Source organism: Syngnathus acus, chromosome 19 (assembly GCF_901709675.1).
Source record: "Syngnathus acus chromosome 19, fSynAcu1.2, whole genome shotgun sequence".
Lineage (NCBI taxonomy): Eukaryota > Metazoa > Chordata > Actinopteri > Syngnathiformes > Syngnathidae > Syngnathus > Syngnathus acus.
This window is the reverse complement of record NC_051103.1, coordinates 5787432-5796768: the sequence shown is the minus strand read 5'-3', so window position 1 is coordinate 5796768 and position 9337 is coordinate 5787432. Positions and strand designations below refer to the sequence as shown.

At 42.8% G+C, this 9337-nt stretch overlaps 1 long non-coding RNA gene across 1 annotated transcript; it reads left to right on the top strand.

Moving 5' to 3' along the window:
- Positions 1 to 26: 26 nt before the first annotated feature.
- On the top strand, positions 27 to 1232 carry LOC119137882. The gene is made up of 3 exons (XR_005101003.1): positions 27 to 375; positions 545 to 549; positions 1217 to 1232. It is a non-coding gene; the product is annotated as an uncharacterized LOC119137882 (long non-coding RNA).
- Positions 1233 to 9337: the final 8105 nt, after the last annotated feature.

Sequence of the window (9337 nt, the reverse complement as noted above, 5' to 3'; positions counted from 1 at the left end):
CATCCACATTATTTGAAAATAATAATATAAAAGAATAATTGAACATTTGGGCGATTACGTTAGAACGTGTCTTCCAAATATTTTTCTCCACCTTGACAGCTTCACGCATCTTTACAAACAGAAAACCAGTTCCCTAAATTGTAACCGCCCGCATTTCACATAGTGACCAGCGGAAGGCGACAGCACGGTGCCTAAAAACGACGTACTGTATTGTGCATTGATGGCATGGTTGCCAATTCACTTTTCATTTTTGTAGTGTGAAATTGAAACAACAATTTCCAGGGTACACCAGAGCCGTCATGGCGGGTCACCAGGCGGCGTTAGCGTGCAAAGCGCCGTCCGGCAAGCAGGAGAAGAAGATCGGTTTAAATTGACGTGAATTGCATTTCCCGTTCACCAACGACCGAACATGTGAGTGAGTGATTTGCATTTCCAGTTCATCGCGAGAACGGATCAGTGAGTGAACGAATTCGGACTTTCCCGTTCGCGAACGAGTCAACGAGTGACTGCCTTCCTCCCCCCCGTGCATCAACGGATCAGTCAGGGAAGGTGTTGCGTCTCCCTCCTGGCGTGAACTATGGAAGCCAGAATGTCGATTTACGATTTGCCAAGGAAAGAAACAACCACCACTTCTTTCATGCACGTTTTCTCCAAGCTAACGGCTAACTTTATTGCATGAAGGGATGCGCCGTTATGCAACAACGGGGAGATTATGCTTCTCTTTGGGTAATCTTGATTTGATAACACTCATAGTAGTTTTAAATAACGTGTATGCATATATACGCCTAAATATTGTTATCCAATATATCTACTGCAATTTCACATTAGATTGCTGGCTTGAAATGTACTTTTATTATTATTGTTTTTTTAAATAAACATGTTAAAACATGTCTGGTGTTCCTTGTTTTTATATTCGCCAATAAAAAAAATTTTCAACCTTTTATTCAAACACAATCACATTCGGTATAATAACACCATCAACTACAATCCAACAAATACATTAAAACATCAATGTCGGCATAACGTGTCGACACACTGGCATAGCAGCAACTGTCACTGTCTGTCACTCTGAATCATCGGAAAGGAACCTGTATTTAATGGAGTGTCTGTGTGACGTCACAGATCAACCAGCCAATCACGAAGTGGGGGTGAGGGCGGGTGTGGCACTTGTTTAGGTACACCTAAAAATGTCGGTGTACCTAATGGAGTGTCCGAGTGACGTCACAGATCAACCAGCCAATCAGAAAGTGCCCTCTTGGGAGCTCGTTAAACACACCTGCGTGAAAAGTTTTAGCTTTTTTCACGTTCTGCAGGAGCTAAAAGTTTTCACGCAGGTGCGCTTAACGAGGGAATCACACAGACACTCCATTAGGTACACCGCCATTTTAGAGTGTACCTAATCACAGGCCACTTTATTAGGGAAATATCATGGTCAAAGGTCACAGGTGTCAAGCTCTAGTCCTCGGGGCCGCGTTCCAACATGTTTTCCAAGTGACCCTCGTTAAGCGCACCTGCGTGAAAAGTTTTAGCTTCTTTCACGTTCCGCAGGAGCTAAAAGTTTTCACGCAGGTGCACTTAACGAGGGAATCACACGGACACTCCATTAGGTACACCGCCATTTTCAAGTGTACCTAATAACAGGTCACTTTATTAGGGAAATATCATGGTCAAAGGTCACAGGTGTCAAGCTCCAGTCCTCGGGGCCGCGTTCCAACATGTTTTCCAAGTGACCCTCGTTAAGTGCAGGTGCGTGAAAACTTTTAGCTTCTTTCACGTTCTGCAGGAGCTAAAAGTTTTCACGCAGGTGCACTTAACGAGGGAATCACACAGACACTCCATTAGGTACACCGCCATTTTCAAGTGTACCTAATCACAGGCCACTTTATTAGGGAAATATCATGGTCAAAGGTCAGGTGTCAAGCTCCAGTCCTCGGGGCCACGTTCCAACATGTTTTCCAAGTGACCCTCGTTAAGTGCAGGTGCGTGAAAACTTTTAGCTTCTTTCACGTTCTGCAGGAGCTAAAAGTTTTCACGCAGGTGCACTTAACGAGGGAATCACACGGACACTCCATTAGGTACACCGCCATTTTCAAGTGTACCTAATCACAGGCCACTTTATTAGGGAAATATCATGGTCAAAGGTCACAGGTGTCAAGCTCTAGTCCTCGGGCCGCGTTGCAACATGTTTTCCAAGTGACCCTCGTTAAGCGCACCTGCGTGAAAACTTTTAGCTTCTTTCACGTTCCGCAGGAGCTAAAACTTTTCACGCAGGTGCACTTAACGAGGGAATCACACGGACACTCCATTAGGTACACCGCCATTTTCAAGTGTACCTAATAACAGGTCACTTTATTAGGGAAATATCATGGTCAAAGGTCACAGGTGTCAAGCTCTAGTCCTCGGGGCCACGTTCCAACATGTTTTCCAAGTGACCCTCGTTAAGCGCACCTGCGTGAAAACTTTTAGCTTCTTTCACGTGCTGCAGGAGCTAAAAGTTTTCACGCAGGTGCACTTAACGAGGGAATCACACAGACACTCCATTAGGTACACCGCCATTTTCAAGTGTACCTAATAACAGGCCACTTTATTAGGGAAATATCATGGTCAAAGGTCACAGGTGTCAAGCTCCAGTCCTCGGGGCCACGTTCCAACATGTTTTCCAAGTGACCCTCGTTAAGCGCACCTGCGTGAAAAGTTTTAGCTTCTTTCACGTTCTGCAGGAGCTAAAAGTTTTCACGCAGGTGCACTTAACGAGGGAATCACACAGACACTCCATTAGGTACACCGCCATTTTCAAGTGTACCTAATAACAGGCCACTTTATTAGGGAAATATCATGGTCAAAGGTCACAGGTGTCAAGCTCCAGTCCTCGGGGCCGCGTTCCAACATGTTTTCCAAGTGACCCTCGTTAAGCGCACCTGCGTGAAAAGTTTTAGCTCCTGCAGAACGTGAAAGAAGCTAAAACTTTTCACGCAGGTGTGTTTAACGAGCTCCCAAGAAGGCACTTTCTGATTGGCTGGTTGACCTGTGACGTCACTCGGACACTCCATTAGGTACACCGACATTTTTAGGTGTACCTAAACAAGTGCCACACCCACCCTCACCCCCACTTTGTGATTGGCTGGTTGATCTGTGACGTCACACAGACACTCCATTAAATACAGGTTCCTTTCCGATGATTCAGAGTGACAGACAGTGACAGTTGCTGCTATGCCAGTGTGTTGACACGTTATGCCGACATTGATGTTTTAATGTATTTGTTGGATTGTAGTTGATGGTGTTATTATACCGAATGTGATTGTGTTTGAATAAAAGGTTGACATTTTTTTTTATTGGCGAATATAAAAACAAGGAATAAAACACCAGACATGTTTTAACATGTTTATTTAAAAAAACAATAATAATAAAAGTACATTTCAAGCCAGCAATCTAATGTGAAATTGCAGTAGATATATTGGATAACAATATTTAGGCGTATATATGCATACACGTTATTTAAAACTACTATGAGTGTTATCAAATCAAGATTACCCAAAGAGAAGCATAATCTCCCCGTTGTTGCAAAACGGCGCATCCCTTCATGCAATAAAGTTAGCCGTTAGCTTGGAGAAAACGTGCATAAAAGAAGTGGTGGTTGTTTCTTTCCTTGGCAAATCGTAAATCGACATTCTGGCTTCCATAGTTCACGCCAGGAGGGAGACGCAACACCTTCCCTGACTGATCCGTTGATGCACGGGGGGGAGGAAGGCAGTTCACTTGTTGACTCGTTCGCGAAGGGGAAGTGACGTCATTTTCTTCTTCGTTTTGTTTTACGGCGAGGTAGCAGGGTTCGGCTCCCCACCTCTGCGATATGTGCTTAGTACAAATGTATTAACGCTTGTCAAACTTCTCCCCGCAGCACTATCTGCATTGCATTGCGCGCTTCTCTCAACAATAAGGCAGTAGTAACTTTTTAGCAAGTTTTTTTTCTTTTTTGTTATTTACTTTTCTAGGCTGTTCAAAAACACCTGCTCGTATGCATGATACTAGGGGTGTAAATCGCGGGTTTTGTAACGATACGATATCATATCGTCCAACGAGGGTTTCAAACTACTTTTAGGGTTTCTAAGATTGGGGTTTCTAACTAGGCTTTCAAAATTAGGGTTAGGGTTTTCGACTAGGGTTTCCAAATTTAGGGTTAGGATTAGGGTTGAGGTTAGGGTTTCTAACTAGGCTTTCAAAACTAGGGTTAGGGTTAAGGTTAGAGTTAGGGTTAGAGTTAAAGTTAGAGTTAGAGTTAGAGTTAGAGTTAGAGTTAGGGTTAGGGTTAGGGTTACTAACTATGCTTTCAAAACTAGGGTTAGGGTTACTAACTAGGCTTTCAAAACTAGGGTTAGGGTTAGGGTTTCTAACTAGGCTTTCAAAACTAGGGTTAGGGTTTCCGACTAGGGTTTCCAAGGAGTTTTGCCATCGCTAATTAGGGTTTCAAACTAGGCTCAGGGTTTCCGACTAGGGTTTTAAACCAAGGTTAGGGTTTCAAACTAGGTTTTAAAGCTAGGGTTAGGGTTTACAACGAGGGTTTCAAACTACTTTTAGGGTTTCTAAGATTAGGGTTTCTAACTAGGCTTTCAAAACGAGGGTTAGGGTTTTTGACTAGGGTTTCCAAAGTTAGGGTTAGGGTTGGGGTTAGGGTTTCTAACTAGGCTTTCAAAACTAGGGTTAGGGTTAGGGTTAGAGTTAGGGTTAGGGTTAGGGTTAGAGTTAGAGTTAGGGTTAGGGTTACTAACTAGGCTTTCAAAACTAGAGTTAGGGTTAGGGTTAGGGTTTCTAACTAGGCTTTCAAAACTAGGGTTAGGGTTTCCGACTAGGGTTTCCAAGGAGTTTTGCCATTGCTAATTAGGGTTTCAAACTAGGCTCAGGGTTTCCGACTAGGGTTTTAAACCAAGGTTAGGGTTTCAAACTAGGTTTTAAAGCTAGGGTTAGGGTTTACAACGAGGGTTTCAAACTACTTTTAGGGTTTCTAAGATTAGGGTTTCTAACTAGGCTTTCAAAACGAGGGTTAGGGTTTTTGACTAGGGTTTCCAAAGTTAGGGTTAGGGTTAGGGTTTCTAACTAGGCTTTCAAAACTAGGGTTAGGGTTAGGGTTAGAGTTAGGGTTAGGGTTAGAGTTAGAGTTAGGGTTAGGGTTACTAACTAGGCTTTCAAAACTAGAGTTAGGGTTAGGGTTAGGGTTTCTAACTAGGCTTTCAAAACTAGGGTTAGGGTTTCCGACTAGGGTTTCCAAGGAGTTTTGCCATTGCTAATTAGGGTTTCAAACTAGGCTCAGGGTTTCCGACTAGGGTTTTAAACCAAGGTTAGGGTTTCAAACTAGGTTTTAAAGCTAGGGTTAGGGTTTACAACGAGGGTTTCAAACTACTTTTAGGGTTTCTAAGATTAGGGTTTCTAACTAGACTTTCAAAACGAGGGTTAGGGTTTTTGACTAGGGTTTCCAAAGTTAGGGTTAGGGTTGGGGTTAGGGTTTCTAACTAGGCTTTCAAAACTAGGGTTAGGGTTAGGGTTAGAGTTAGGGTTAGGGTTAGGGTTAGGGTTAGAGTTAGAGTTAGGGTTAGGGTTACTAACTAGGCTTTCAAAACTAGAGTTAGGGTTAGGGTTAGGGTTTCTAACTAGGCTTTCAAAACTAGGGTTAGGGTTTCCGACTAGGGTTTCCAAGGAGTTTTGCCATCGCTAATTAGGGTTTCAAACTAGGCTCAGGGTTTCCGACTAGGGTTTTAAACCAAGGTTAGGGTTTCAAACTAGGTTTTAAAGCTAGGGTTAGGGTTTACAACGAGGGTTTCAAACTACTTTTAGGGTTTCTAAGATTAGGGTTTCTAACTAGACTTTCAAAACGAGGGTTAGGGTTTTTGACTAGGGTTTCCAAAGTTAGGGTTAGGGTTGGGGTTAGGGTTTCTAACTAGGCTTTCAAAACTAGGGTTAGGGTTAGGGTTAGAGTTAGGGTTAGGGTTAGGGTTAGGGTTAGGGTTAGGGTTAGGGTTAGGGTTAGAGTTAGAGTTAGGGTTAGGGTTACTAACTAGGCTTTCAAAACTAGAGTTAGGGTTAGGGTTAGGGTTTCTAACTAGGCTTTCAAAACTAGGGTTAGGGTTTCCGACTAGGGTTTCCAAGGAGTTTTGCCATCGCTAATTAGGGTTTCAAACTAGGCTCAGGGTTTCCGACTAGGGTTTTAAACCAAGGTTAGGGTTTCAAACTAGGTTTTAAAGCTAGGGTTAGGGTTTACAACGAGGGTTTCAAACTACTTTTAGGGTTTCTAAGATTAGGGTTTCTAACTAGGCTTTCAAAACGAGGGTTAGGGTTTTTGACTAGGGTTTCCAAAGTTAGGGTTAGGGTTGGGGTTAGGGTTTCTAACTAGGCTTTCAAAACTAGGGTTAGGGTTAGGGTTAGGGTTAGAGTTAGGGTTAGGGTTAGAGTTAGAGTTAGGGTTAGGGTTACTAACTAGGCTTTCAAAACTAGAGTTAGGGTTAGGGTTAGGGTTTCTAACTAGGCTTTCAAAACTAGGGTTAGGGTTTCCGACTAGGGTTTCCAAGGAGTTTTGCCATTGCTAATTAGGGTTTCAAACTAGGCTCAGGGTTTCCGACTAGGGTTTTTAACCAAGGTTAGGGTTTCAAACTAGGTTTTAAAGCTAGGGTTAGGGTTTACAACGAGGGTTTCAAACTACTTTTAGGGTTTCTAAGATTAGGGTTTCTAACTAGGCTTTCAAAACGAGGGTTAGGGTTTTTGACTAGGGTTTCCAAAGTTAGGGTTAGGGTTGGGGTTAGGGTTTCTAACTAGGCTTTCAAAACTAGGGTTAGGGTTAGGGTTAGAGTTAGGGTTAGGGTTAGAGTTAGAGTTAGGGTTAGGGTTACTAACTAGGCTTTCAAAACTAGAGTTAGGGTTAGGGTTAGGGTTTCTAACTAGGCTTTCAAAACTAGGGTTAGGGTTTCCGACTAGGGTTTCCAAGGAGTTTTGCCATCGCTAATTAGGGTTTCAAACTAGGCTCAGGGTTTCCGACTAGGGTTTTAAACCAAGGTTAGGGTTTCAAACTAGGTTTTAAAGCTAGGGTTAGGGTTTACAACGAGGGTTTCAAACTACTTTTAGGGTTTCTAAGATTAGGGTTTCTAACTAGGCTTTCAAAACGAGGGTTAGGGTTTTTGACTAGGGTTTCCAAAGTTAGGGTTAGGGTTGGGGTTAGGGTTTCTAACTAGGCTTTCAAAACTAGGGTTAGGGTTAGGGTTAGAGTTAGGGTTAGGGTTAGAGTTAGAGTTAGGGTTAGGGTTACTAACTAGGCTTTCAAAACTAGAGTTAGGGTTAGGGTTAGGGTTTCTAACTAGGCTTTCAAAACTAGGGTTAGGGTTTCCGACTAGGGTTTACAAGGAGTTTTGCCATCGCTAATTAGGGTTTCAAACTAGGCTCAGGGTTTCCGACTAGGGTTTTAAACCAAGGTTAGGGTTTCAAACTAGGTTTTAAAGCTAGGGTTAGGGTTTCCAACGAGGGTTTCAAAATACTTTTAGAGTTTCTAAGATTAGGGTTTCTAACTAGGCTTTCAAAACGAGGGTTAGGGTTTTTGACTAGGGTTTCCAAAGTTAGGGTTAGGGTTGGGGTTAGGGTTTCTAACTAGGCTTTCAAAACTAGGGTTAGGGTTAGGGTTAGAGTTAGGGTTAGGGTTAGAGTTAGAGTTAGGGTTAGGGTTACTAACTAGGCTTTCAAAACTAGAGTTAGGGTTAGGGTTAGGGTTTCTAACTAGGCTTTCAAAACTAGGGTTAGGGTTTCCGACTAGGGTTTACAAGGAGTTTTGCCATCGCTAATTAGGGTTTCAAACTAGGCTCAGGGTTTCCGACTACGGTTTTAAACCAAGGTTAGGGTTTCAAACTAGGTTTTAAAGCTAGGGTTAGGGTTTCCAACGAGGGTTTCAAAATACTTTTAGAGTTTCTAAGATTAGGGTTTCTAACTAGGCTTTCAAAACGAGGGTTAGGGTTTCCGACCAGGGTTTCCAAGGAGTTTTGCCATTGCTATTTAGGGTTTCAAACTAGGGTTAGGGTTTCCGACTAGGGTTTTAAACAAAGGTTAGGGTTACAAACTTGATTTTAATGCTAGGGTTAGGGTTTCCAACGAGGGTTTCAAACTACTTTTATGGTTTCTAAGATCAGGGTTTCTAACTAGGCTTTCAAAACTAGGGTTAGGGTTTCCGACCAGGGTTTCCATGGAGTTTTGCCATCGCTAATTAAAGTTTCAAACAAGGGGTAGGGTTTCCGACTAGGGTTTTAAACCAAGTTTAGGGTTACAAACTAGGTTTTAAAGCTAAGGTTAGGGTTTCCAACGAGGGTTTCAAACTACTTTTAGGGTTTCTAAGATTAGGGTTTCTAACTAGGCTTTCAAAACTAGGGTTAGGGTTTCCGACAAGGGTTTCCAAGGAGTTTTTCCATTGCTAATTAGGGTTTCAAGCTAGGGTTAGGGTTTCCGACTAGGGTTTTAAATCAAGGTTAGGGTTACAAACTAGGGGTGTAAATCACGGGTTTTGTAACGATACGATATCATATCGATACAAAGAATCACGATACGATATTTGCCGACATCTTAAAGCCTGCTGTGATTCATTCACGATACATCACGATATAGTGCTCTACGATCGATATAGAACAATATCCTGATTTATAACAATTCATACGCAAAATCAACAAGGTACTGCAAACTCTTTATTTAGGAAATTACAAAGTGCTTCCAAACGAATGACTTGAAGCCCAAAGGGGAGCGAATTTCCTCGTCTTCTTGGACAGACACTAGCCATAGCACCAGCCCAGGAGCCGCGTAGTCGTCGTCTCCCCTTTCACGTGCCTGCTCTGCTCACAACACAACACGTCGCGCACTGCTCCCGGAAAGAGGAAGCAAGCAACAATGAACTGGATTTCAAAATAAAGTCGCGTCTAATGTCAGAGGTCAAAAACAGGCGATATAGATCGATGTTTACGTTTAGCATCGATGCCAACAAATCGTAGAGCATTATATCGATTAATCGATGTGTATCGATGAATCGTTACACCCCTACTTGATACCTATTAGATAAGGTAAAAAAAATCCCATCATTTACTTCATATGGTGGACCTGCACAAGTTTGCAGTGCTGAGGACAAGTGGAGCCATAGAACGAAGTTATTTCGAAGCACCAATGGATGGCCGAGCAGCTGGGCGCATAGACGGGCACCCGCAGTCTTGGGTTCGGCATTGCTCTACTTGAGAAATGCATGTCGGATGTGACGTTTGCCAATCCTAATGACCTTTTTCAGTTTGACCTTCCAAATGTCACTCTTTCGCGACACTCTTTGACATCAACC